Raw genomic sequence first — 13,147 nt, forward strand, 5'->3', positions numbered from 1 at the left:
GAATCAGAATTTAGGGTCAGGATGTTTCTCAGAAACAAAATCCTTGCGGTCAACACCTATGGAAAAAAGAAAAAAGAAAACAAGCAAAGCCAGATAGGGCAGGTCCAATGACCTCAGCCAACTTCTGAGAAACTCTAGAGTTCAATGGTCTATCTAAGCTGTCCTGAATTGAACGGAGAATTATGAAGCTCGGACATCCTTCTTCCTCTCACTCCTGTGTCCTCAATTTCTACCAATCATTACTCTGGTCACTCCAGAAAGAACATGACCTTAAACAAGGTTGCCCTCTGCAGTTGAGACCATCCTGAAATTTCTGATAGCTGAAGGTTGTGGGAAGCTTAGATAATACATTCTTCCTTCAAGAGGAATTGGAGTTGTACTTCTCCATATCCACACATCTATTTCTCTACTGAGTCATACAAACTAACTTTGACAATAACAGTGGGCCTTAGCGTTCTTCTTCCTAAGTTGGAGTTGATTGTGACCTAGAAGTACCAGATCATACAATGTGGTACACATTTGGGTATATCCACTCAAACCTATGTCTCCTTTCCCTACTTAATTAATTATATATTAGGCATTTGGTCCGGCCATTTCAAATCAGATCTTGTTTCTTGAATTACTCAAATATGGCAATAGCTGGTTGTAGAAGTTCCTCTTTCCCCTCTGCTTTCATAAACTCTAGCAACAATCCAACCTCCAAATATCCTCTTAACCTTTTTGAAAATGCATGGTGGGTTTGTGGTAAATTGTGATTTTCAAGCAAAGCTTCATTTACTAACTACAGCAGTTGAGATTGCAGCAGTAGGCTGTTCTGATCATTGGAGCCTGAAAGGCCTATGCACCACCATGAAAACAACATGCTTTCTCTGCAAAAAAAGGTTTTCTCTTCCTCTCTATAACCAGCTAAAACAGAATGCAATTAGGAGAGAGAAAAGAAATCTGAAGCTCAAACAAAAGCTGTATTGTTATGAAGTTTAAAGGTGAGTTTGTACAAATATCAAAAACTAATTAAGCAGAACAGGTGATATTTAACTACTTTGAAACTTTGAAAAGGAAAAATTGATTTTTGTCTCATTGGATTAAATTACATTTTCATATTGATTGACACAAAGCGCTTCTGTTACTTCTCTTCCAGACAAGGTAAATACACTAGCTGCTATTTATTCATGAAACCCTGTCTTTCAAAATTTCAAAGAATGTTATTCTAGCATTTTATTATTAAACAAATATTTTGACAGGTGATGATATTTTAGAAGGTAAACAAAAATATACATCCATTCACTTCTACTATGTAATTTAGACCTAGAAAATACGACATAGAAGTGGCGGAGTGCTTTCACGGGTCAATTCTATCTGTGTTTGATGTAGATTAAGATCAATGGAATCAGTAAAGCTTAATTAAAACTTTGACCATTTAATATTTTTGTCAGTCACCAAACTAAAATGTTAAGAACTGCAAGCTAGTAATCATTTCATTTGCTTCCCCCAAAGTTATCAAATGGCTAAGAACAAAAACACATAAGCCCTGTAAAGACATTAAATTACCAGAAAGTTAAGTTTTCTAAGAAAGTGGGGCAGAGAGGAGGAGCATAAGAATACAGAAAAAAATCTTATTCTGTGCACCAAAAAATGCTCTCCCCTCACAGAAACATACCAGTTTTAACTGATTTGTTTGTTTTGTTTTATATCTCAGTTTTGGAAAGTAAATGACATGATGCAATATTTGGAAATACAAAGGAGATTTAGGGAAACAATCAAAAGCTAATCTTGAAAAACCATATAATTTCTATGATCTTAGTTTTAATCTTTCATTGTGCTTATGGGAAATTTTAGCTAAAACAGCACAGAATGTTTTGGACAGTAGAGAGGATTTGTAGGGAGGATTTGTTCAATGAAATAAGATCTAGAGAAAAAATGGAGAACATTGAGAATAATATATATATGTATATATATATATACATATATGTATATATATGTAATGAAAAAATGAGAGCTCTCTTATAGGGAATTTTATTACACTACTCAAACTAAAATCTCAAATAGTTATCCCTCTTACACTGAATGATATTTGAGATACTTAAAATCCTAAAAGCTAATACAATAACCTCCCTTATCTGTTGGGAATAAGTTCTGAGTTCCCCAGTAGGTGCCTAAAAACTAGTAGTTTGGCTAGTACTGAGCCATATTATGTATATAAATATATAATATATATATATTATATTTTTTCCTGTATTTGCATACTTATGATAAAGTTTAACTTGTAAATTAGCCACAGTAAGTGATTCTTTTAAGGTTCCTGGACCCAATTCCAACATAGGGGTCCCCCATAAACAACAAGTAATTCTTGGACACCAGCACAGTGTCTGAGAATTCAACTCCATTCTGATACTATCTATTTGGAGAGAGCATGAGATTCCATAGGTTAAGGATTCAGATCTGGAAGATCACCCCTCTATTTCTACTTCAAAGGCCAGTCCCAGGCTATTTACTTCTACCAAGCAGCTAGAGATTATAGGTTTACAAGGCCTCATCCTTAGGTTGTTTTAATTTGCTAGAGTGGCTCATGGAACTCACAGAACTCAGGGAAACACTATGTTCGATTACTAATTTCGTAAGAGATATGATAAAAGCGGCAAATCAATAGCCAGATGAAGAGCTACACATAGGACAAACTGAGGGGAAGGGCATGGAGTTTCCATTGAGGAGTTGGGGGGAGGCCCTCTCCACGCATACCACTCTTCCAATCTCCCCAGGGTTGATGTGTTCACCAACCTGGAAATTCTAAATCCTGTCCTTTTGTGTTTTTACAGAGACTTCATTGTACAGTCATGATTAACACAGTCATTGGTCATTGTCCGCTTCAACCTCCAACCCCTCCCCAGTGGTCAGAGTAACCTTCATTGACATAACGAAAACACCTTTATTGCCCAACACTTAGGAAATTCCATAGATTTTGAGAGCTGTGAGTCAGAAATGGTAGACAAAAGACCAAATACATATGAGAAATATATATTTGGTCATCTGAATGACCAAATATATGTTTCCTATAAATCACAGGGATTAACAGTAATAACTAATAATAAATAGAACGATTATAACAGTATATTGCAATAAAAGTTATATGAATATGGTTTCTCACTCTCAAAATATCTTACTGTACTATATCACTCTTCATCTTGTGGTGACTTGAGAAGATAAAATGCTCCACGATGGGATGAAATGAAGTGGATGAGGTATGCATTGTGACAGGATGGAGCACAGCGTTAGGCTACTAATGACCTTCTGGCAATTGTCAGAAGGAGGATCATCTGCTTCTGGGTGAAGGATGACAGCAGGGCACTGAAACTTTGGAAAGTAAAACCACAGGTAAGGGGGGCAGACTTCTGTAAATGACTTTGTTACCAACTTGGATTCCTGGGCCTTCCAAGCAATGGAAATACACTGGGGCCAAGGAAATATTCTAGGCAAGAATTTTATTGGCGTTTATGCTCAAGCACAGAGAGGCAGCAACAAAGGAGATTATCCTTCAGGCTGACTCTGTGAACAAAAGTCAAGGAAAACTTTTAAAGAGGCTAAGGCAGGAAAGGAGTGACATCTAAGCATGTAGTGTGGGGAGAGACACAGAAAGTTGGGTTCACAGGCACTGTGGACAAGTATCCCTTTAAAAAGGGAAGGAGTTTGGAAGCAAACTGTCAGACTCCTCAGACCTGACTTCTTTATGTCAGACCACCTAAAAAAGGCAACTATCACTAAAAGCCCTGCCAGATTGATCCTGGAAGAACTGAGATCCTTCACTGCTTGAACATAAGAAACAGTATGTGCTGAGAGCTGACCAGGACTTCAGACCAAGGCCTTATCTCAACTGTGGGACCACAGACTGACTTCCTGCACCTTCCTGTAATCCCGTTTGTTGGGTGGTTTGTCTTCTGTCCTGCTTTGTGTGCTGTATAAGAAACCAAGTTTAATCACATGGTGAATTGTCATTGAGTTTGGAATCCTGAACCTGCTTTACAACTTCGCTTTATGATTGAATAAAGCTGACATTGTGGAAAGGCACAACGGGTGCATGGGCCTTCACAGCATGCTCATGACAATCTTCATCAGTCCCTCCTTTGGTAAGCATCCTGCTTCCATTCTTGCAGGGCATGCTACTCAGGAGGTGTGGTGTTTCAGCTATCAAGGAATGCTGGCTTTCACAGTCAGGATTGTGGGGACCCGTGTCCAGTCCCTGTTCTGTCTCTCCTTTATCCCTAACTTTCTTTCTGATCTCATCTCCCACCATCCTCTGCAATGGTTTATATTGCTCTTAACCACACTGTAAACCACGTTGATAGTCCTATATGAAATTTCACCACCCTCTGTGCTCTCTCTCACTTTACTTTTTCATACTTATTATCACTTTTTGCAATATAATATTTATTTGTTCATTTGTTTGTTTATTGTTACTCTTTCTTCCCCCATAAAAATGTCTGTCATCTCCATGAAAGCATATAGCCTGTTTTGTCAACTCTTCTATCCTAACACCTGAAGGAGTTTCAGTAAGTATTGGCAAATGAACGAATGTATCTCCTTACCTCCCTACAGAATCTTTAGTATAAAACAAACATTCATATTGGTGTCCCAAAATTGGATGTCCCTTGGGAATAAAATGAAGCTTTAGTAGCGCCTTAAGATAAATGTAGGGCAGCATCAGCTCAGCCGCCTCAATGGTAATCACTGAACTAGTCAATTACCCTGGGAAAGCAGAAGAACAGCTCAAAGTGTTTATATTCTTGTACTGGGGAGGTAGAGGAAAAAGAAACTGAGAAATTCTGTGTACTCATTACTTATTAAAATGATGGCTATATACAATAAAAGAGTTTGGTTAAGTCCTACACTTTGGAAACCATATAATACTATTCAAGCATGTGGCTTTACGGTGATCTGATGTAACCGAAAGATAGAAACTAAGAGGACCAGATGGACTAATGTAGAACTGTTCATCAAAAATTTCCTTTCTCTCTGGTACACTTTTATCAGATGTCGAAAAACAAATGATCCGAGGTAGGAAATGCCACATAGCATGTGGAATTCTCTCTACGTATATTCAGAGAGCAATCATTTCTGGCTCATTCCAGTCTATTCTAAAAACTCTACAAATTGACTAAGACCAATATTTAATTCCCGACTACCTTTGCTACTTTTCTTTAGGACTCTTAAAAAGTTTAATTTTTTCCAGGATAATTATAATAAATCTGGTCAATATTTTCCTAACTGTAGAAGAGCAAATTTGCTAGTGGAAATACAGAAGACTGAGGGAATTCGATTTTCTCCTTCAAGCCACTAAAATGTCTGTCATTCAGTAAGAATGAAATGAGAACAACTAAAAAGGAAAAAAAAAAAGACACTTTGTTTAGGCCATTCCACTAAATCATTGGTTTTAAATAAAGTGCAAAAACGGTGGGCCTGGGTGGCTCAATTGGCTAAGTGGCTGCCTTCAGCTCAGGGTAGGATCCCAGGGTCCTGAGATCTAGGGAGCCCTATGTTCAGCTCCCTGCTCAGTGGGGAGTCTGCTTCTCCCTCTGCATATCCCCCTGCTCATGCTGTCTCTCACACTCAAATAAATAAGTAAAATCTTTCTTTAAAAATGCAAAAATGTCTAATTGCTCTAGACCATTAGATCTTAACTGGTATGGTATTTTAGAACAAATTTGAGAGAGCCCCTTAATTCACTTCTAAATCTAAAGCCTAAACCAAAGAAACTTTGACGTGTGAATTTTTCTATTTCTTATTCTATCCACATAGATAATAGCAAGATTTATCAATATCTAGTGCTTTAAACAGCATGTTGAATGTTGATTGAATGAGGAAAGTCAGTGCATGATTTAATGACTGCACATATTAAGAAAGGGATATATTTTAACCTGTATTCTACTTACATTGGTAGGAACATTAAAAAGTTAAGAAATTGATGATATCTTTTTAGATGAAACATCAAAGATACAACACATGAAAGAAATAATTGATAAGCAGACTTTATTAAAATTAAAAACTTTTGCTCTGCCAAAGACAGTATCAAGAGAATGAAAGGTACGCCACAGGCTGGGAGAAAATATTTGCAAAAGACACATCAGATAGAGGCTGTTTGCAGAATATACAAAGAACTCTTAAGTATCAATAATAAAAATCAAACAACCGATTAAAAAATGGACCAAAGACCTTCCTACAGACACCTCACCAAAGAAGAAATATAGGAGGCAAATAAACACGAAAAGACACTTCATATTGTATGTTATTAAGGAAATACAAAATAAAACAAACAAAACAACAATGAGGTATCGCTATACACTTATTAGATTGGCCAGAATCTATAAACTGACAGCTTTGAATTCTAGCCAGGATGTGGAGCAACAAGAATTCACTGCTGGTGGAAATGCAAAATATTACAGTCATAGTTTGGCAGTTTCTTATAAACCTAAATATAGGGCAGCCCAGGTAGCTCAGTGGTTTAGCGCTGCCTTCAGCCCAGGGCATGGTCCTGGAGACTCAGGATCAAATCCCATGTCGGACTCCCTGCATGGAGCCTGCTTCTCCCTCTGCCTGTGTCTCTGCCTCTCTCTCTGTGTCTCTCATAAATAAATAAATAAAATCTAAAAGTAAAAAAAAAAAAAAACTAAATATACTCTTGCCATATGATCTGATAATCACATTTATTGGTTTTAAGCCAAAGGAGGTGAGATGACCACCCAAAACCTTGCACATAGATGTTTACAGTAGTTTTGTTCACAATTGTCCAAAGTTGGAAGCTCCTCGTTGTTCTTCAGCAGTTGGATGGATAAACTGTGGTACCTCCAGACCATAGAATATTACTCAGTACTGAAAAGAGATGAGCTATCAAGCCATGAAAAAACATATAGAAATCTTTAATGTATATGACTGAGTAAAAAAAAGCCAATTTGAAAAAAACTACATACTACATGATTTCAACTACGTTTTATCTGGAAAAGGCAAAACTATGCAGACAACAAAAAGGTCACTGACTACCAGGGCTGAAATGATAAGGAGTGATGAATAGACAGAGCCCATTGGATTTTTAAGGCAATGAAAATACTCTGTATAATATCAGAATGCCATTTTGCATTTGTCCAAACCCTTAGAATGTACAACATCGAAAGTGAACTCTAAGGTAAACTATGGACTTCAGGTGACTTTAGTATGTCGGTGTAGGTTCATTCATCGCAAAAAAACACTTACCATTCTAGCTGATAATGGGGTAGGTCATGCATGTATAAGGTATGGGATATTTGGGAAATCTCTGTACCTTCCTCTCGATTTTGATGAAAACCTAAAACTGCTCTAAAACAAGAATAGTCTTTAAAAATATAAACTGAAATATGGTCTGAAAAAAAGCATTAAGAGAGCATTGGACTCATTTGAAAAACTGAAACTAAAACAAAAGTGAACATTTTGAATTTTATTGAATTTTATTGAGTTAAGTGAATAAAGAGATCTGACCTGATACTTCAACTGAGATCTCTAATATTTTTATAGGAGAACCTAAGTGCAAGTGGTTTTCAAATTTCAAGTTATCAAATTTCCATTATGATCATGTGTCATAAGAAAAAATTGAAAAATTTCAAGAGTGAACTGAATCAGTAATATTTCTTAAAAATGTGATCAATTGATCACATGTATAACTTATGAGGTAACACTTTCAAAAATGCTGACTTTTAGTCCAATTCTACTTCTCAATGTCCCTATTTTTTTTTAAGATTTATTTACCCATTTAGAGAGAGAGACAGAGATACAGAGAGAGAGAGAGAGAGAGCACCAGCAGGAGGACAGAGGGAGTGAGAATCCCAAGCAGATTCCATGCTGAGCATAGAGCCAGACTGAGGGGGGGCTCAATCTTACCACCCTGAGATCAGAAGTTGGACAGTCAACCAACTGTGCCACCCAGATGTCCCATGATGTCTCTGTTTATGTTAAAGGAACAGAAGTAAAACTATACTTCATAGTCCATAAAATTTAGCATGTACATCAATAAAGTATGGCACTCATTAATTTTTTCTCACAGTACCAATGGACTGCCTAAAAAAGATGAAGTAAAAAAAATAAGTGCCAGAGGAAGATCATTCCTGTTTATGAAGTTCCTGGAAAGTAAGTTATTTACACAGTAAATGACTATAGAATGGTCATCTTAACTACACAGAGAGTTAAGGATCTCATTACCCCCATTTTGAGACTTCTACATTTATATTTACAGAGTTGTCTCAGGAGTTGGAATTAATAAGAAAACAAAGTGCTTTGATTTGTTTTGCATATCTCTTAGACTTGAATACAAAAGCTAAACAGATCTGTCAAAAAATCTAAACTCAATAGTCATTAGGGCTCTTTGATAATTTAGTGCCTTCCATAAGATAGTATAATGGGTCTACTAATAAATAGGTAAAAGAAAAATGTGAAAAGCATCTAATTATGATCAAAATTAGCCTTATATAAATCTCCCATTATCTAATATCAGTAAGAGAAGAGGAAATTTGGAATGAAAACAGTTTTAGGGATCCCTGGGTGGCGCAGCAGTTTAGCGCCTGCCTTTGGCCCAGGGCGTGATCCTGGAGACCCGGGATCGAATCCCACATCGGGCTCCCGGTGCATGGAGCCTGCTTCTCCCTCTGCCTGTGTCTCTGCCTCTCTCTCTCTCTCTCTCTCTCACTGTGTGCCTATCATAAATAAATAAAATTTAAAAAAAAAATAAAAAGAAAAAAAAAGAAAACAGTTTTATGTAAATCACCAAAGGGTATTGTGAAACTTTATGACTTGAGGCATTTCTCTCAGTAAAAGGAGTAGCATATCATACTGATTTTTTGATTGAGCTATTTGACAGGCTAGATGGCAAGTCACAGCTGAAAAGACAGCTGGTGTTAGGCATTATCCATCATTCATATGACAAAAAATATTATGAGCTTAACTTTGCAATGCTCAAGCACATGCTGATCAGGTTCTGTATCTAACACTGTATCAGAAAATAGAAGAGGGTGTTTTCATGGAATAAAATAGTGTATGTCCACATCACAGATGGGATACTTTGAGTTAGATTGTCAGAATCAAGCTTTCTTCAATGACTTGACTAATGTTGACAACCAAACGAATAATTCAGCCACTATTTAATATGAATGAGGATATAATATTGAGATATCCAATTTAATTGATTTAATTAGCATGATGATTGTCAATTTTTCACCACAGTTTGTTACTTTATGTGGCAATGATGACTCTATGAACACTAATTTCTGAATCATGAAAATGAAAACATGTATAAAAGAGAGTTGTTGATATGTAATACCATTTTTACTAAAATTGATAATCATTTTTTTACACTTTCCTTGAGTTTTAATATTATATTCACTGATTAATTTTCTTCCTTTATTTCTAACAGATGTCAGAATGCAGAGAATATTTTAGGAAAAAAAATATTTTAAGGACTGTTAGGTATTTTTACCTAGAATAGAATGAAATCAGATCTATAACAGATACGAATGTTGTTTATAAAGTAAATTTAAAACAAAAAAATGCGGTGTATTATGTTTTTTTTTCTTTTCTTTCTGCAGGTTACCCTTAATGCAGTTTTCAAGCACAAACAAAGAGAAAAACAATTGACGGCCTTGTAAGTTGAGTTTTTTATAGATAGATAAGAAGCTGTCATGGATTGTCATATATTGTCAAAACTTAGAAAAAATAGAACCTTTTTTATGCCAGATGTGGTGATATAATTTGAATCACATATGGAAAAAAGGTAGTATGTAACATTTCAGTGGAAAAAAAAAAGCATTCATTTTGTAACTGAACTTTATTCACATTTTAGTCAATATTTAATACACTACTACTTGACATTAATTATAAATCTTTTCGTTATTTAAAAGCACTTGCAATCAATACATCTATACTTAGTATGTAAATATTATTGTTTACAAGTCTAAAGAGACTACCACTTAAGTGTGCAGATTAGATGATTGACAGATGTATGTAACTATGACAGAGAAATTAATATTTTTATAATTAGTAAGACTATGATAACACTAATTTCCAATTCCTAGGAATTGCTAGTGCACATTCAAAACATGGGTATTTGTGGTTGAATTATAGTTAGTTTTAGAGACTGTTAAATTAATCAAATCTATTTTTACACTAGAAGTCTGGGAGGTTTTGAAATAATATTAGAAATTGTTATTTAATTGTAACAGTCTTTATATTTCTTTCTTTCCTACAGTCTTAATATTTGCAATTCGCTTGTTTCATTTTCATGTGCATGGAGACAGTGTTCCCCTCTAATGAAAGTATCAGAGAACCAGTTTTGGGGCCTGTAGACAGATGTCAAAGTTCATTTGGACTGAAATGTGCACAGACCTCATTAATGACATCCTAATGAATTTTAGTGTGATGCAATTTCCTCTAGGCAAGCTGCACAACAGTAAAAGGGTTTTGGGAATCCTGAAAGACACATCCTTCATCTCACTGAATTCCACTTCTGTACTATATGAAACCTTATTGTTATTTTTTAATTCCTTTTCACTCTTCATAGACATCAGAAATGAGTAAAACATTCCAGTAATAAATGTGGCTTAACAATCAATAGTATTTATCTTAAATTATTCTACCAGTTGTTTGCTTAAAGTGTTATTCCTCTTTTGTAGTTGCTGTTTTTATTATTGTTGTTGAACTCATAAATTCCTTGCATTTCTTCTGTCATTATCAAACTGCACTAATTGAGTCTCAAAATTATAACACCTTGGAACTAAAGAGAGAAATAATTAATGAGGTTTTTAACTTCTTTAAAAGATTTTATTTATTTATTTATTTATTTATTTATTTATTTGAGACACAGACAGAGGCAGAGACATAGGCAGAGGGAAAAGCAGGCTCCGTGTGGGGAACCTGATGTGGGACTCAAACCCAGGACACTGGGATCAGGACCCGTGCTAAAGTCAGATGCTCAACTACTGAGCCATCCAGGTGCCCTGAAGTTTTTAACTTTCAAAATAATTTTAAATTAGTTTTAACTTAGAGAAAAGTAGTAGCAAGCATAGGACAAAGAATTCCTGAATACTTTTCAAGATTTACTTGTAAATACTTTGCTGTGAATTATTCTCAATCTATCGCTCTTTCTCTTCTCCCATATTATGTGCCCATGCACATATGTGTACGTATAGATACATATGTAAATTTTACCATTATTTTCAGAACCACTTGATAATAACTTGCAAACATCAGGACACTTTTTGTTTAAATATGTCAATATATATCCTATGATAAAAACAGGAAATTTGACATTGCTGCAATGCTATTATCCAACCTACAACTTTACTCATATTTTGCCAAATCTCCCCAAGAGTTTCCTCTTAGAATTTTTCTGGTCCAAGATCACACATCTCATTTTCTTTTCATGTCTCTTTTGTTTGCTTTAATCTGGGCTAATTCATCTATAAGTTTTTGTCTTTCAAAACTTTGATATTTTGAAGACCATAGGCCATTTATTTGCTTAATGTCCTTTAGTCTTTATCATTTAGTTTAGAAAATGCATTTTGGACAATGATATTATCTAAGTTCTCCTTCTTTAGTGCAACATATCAAGAGGCAGATATCAGTTTGTCCCATATTAGTGATGTAAAATTTGATCATTTGTTTAAGTAGTAACCTTCAGATCACTCTATTGTTAATTGTGTAACAAGTAAGAAATAGGAATGAAGTTCTACTTTAAGACAAAGTGAATATCTTGTTCAGCATCAAAATCTCATCCTTTAGTTTTAACATCCATTCTTCCATAATTCATTGTTTTGGGTGTTGCATAGTGATGATTATTCCCTTTACCTTTGTTAATATTTTACTGTAGGGAAGATATTTCCCTTCATTCCTATGTTTTTTTTTTTTTAATTTGGTATGGAGGACTCAAGGAATATTTGATGGATCGTAATCCATTACAATAATGTTGATTTCCAAATTATTTGGGTTCATTCCCAAATTATTCTGTTAGTAGATGTAAACCCATTTAAGCTAGCTTCCTTGAATTTTTGACACATTCTTATATATTTTTTTTAGTGCATCCTGACTTTTGGCCATAAAAAGAAAATCTAAATGTATGTATGGACTTTTTCTGCCATAGCCCTGGAATTACCACTTTCTCTAGGAATCATGATTCTATTTATTGGAGAATGCTACTTAGAAATTAAAATTATTTCAAATTAATCTAATTTTAAAACTACAATGAGATACCACCTCACACCTATCAGAATGGCTGAAATTAACAACACAGCAAATAACAGATATTCATGAGTATGTGGGGGAAAAGGGAACCCTCTTGCATTGTTGGTGGGAATGCAAACTGGCGCAGCCACTCTGGAAAGCAGTATGGAGTTTCCTCAAAAACTTAAAAATAGAACTATCTTATGATCCAACAATTGTACTGATAGGTGTTTACCCGAAGGAAACATAAATCCTGATTTGAGGAGTTACATACATCTGAATGTTTATAGCAGCATTATCGACGATAGCCAAATTATGGAAAGATCCTAAGTATCCATTAACTGATGAATGGATGAAGAAGATATATGTATATACGGCTGAGTTTCTCTCTCTCTGTCTGTCTCTTTCTACATATAGAGACAGAGAGAGAGACAGAGAGACAGAGAAAGAAACAGAGAATGAAATCAATGAAATCATGCCATTTGCAATGACATGCAGTGTCATGAGTGAATAATAAATTTTATTGAGTTAAGTCGTTAAGAATTGTGAGTTTATCTATTATGTCAACATATCCAGGAGTATCCTGGCTAATACAGAAATAGCTATCAGGCTAAGGGTGCTGTTTTTACTAAAGCCTAAAACACTTAGCATTGTTTAGCATTTCGGCAGTGGGTGCCTAAGAAATAAATACCAGAGGCTAGAAACTTTATGATCCGTGTTATACAATGGCAAAACATTTGCTGAAACTGTCATCTACAATAATTTCAGAGACAGAAAAATGTGCTTGCTTGCCTGACAGCTCTAAGAGAAGAGTTAGAAAATAGAAATTTTAAGTACTGTGTGCTGGCTACTAAAGTTTATTACTCACTCATGGCACTGTCCAAATAACAGTCATTTGCTCTCCACTCCCACTTCAAACATCCCT

At 35.2% G+C, this 13,147-nt stretch overlaps 1 long non-coding RNA gene across 1 annotated transcript in view; it reads left to right on the forward strand.

The window, feature by feature from the left end:
• The window catches only part of LOC112652302 (uncharacterized), a 63,308-nt gene that overhangs the window by 34,052 nt on the left and 16,109 nt on the right, over positions 1-13,147 (forward strand). The window contains exon 2 of the long non-coding RNA XR_003131345.3: positions 9,594-9,649. This is a non-coding gene — a long non-coding RNA (uncharacterized LOC112652302). The remainder of the gene's footprint in view (positions 1-9,593; positions 9,650-13,147) is intronic.

Source organism: Canis lupus, chromosome 13 (assembly GCF_003254725.2).
Source record: "Canis lupus dingo isolate Sandy chromosome 13, ASM325472v2, whole genome shotgun sequence".
Lineage (NCBI taxonomy): Eukaryota > Metazoa > Chordata > Mammalia > Carnivora > Canidae > Canis > Canis lupus.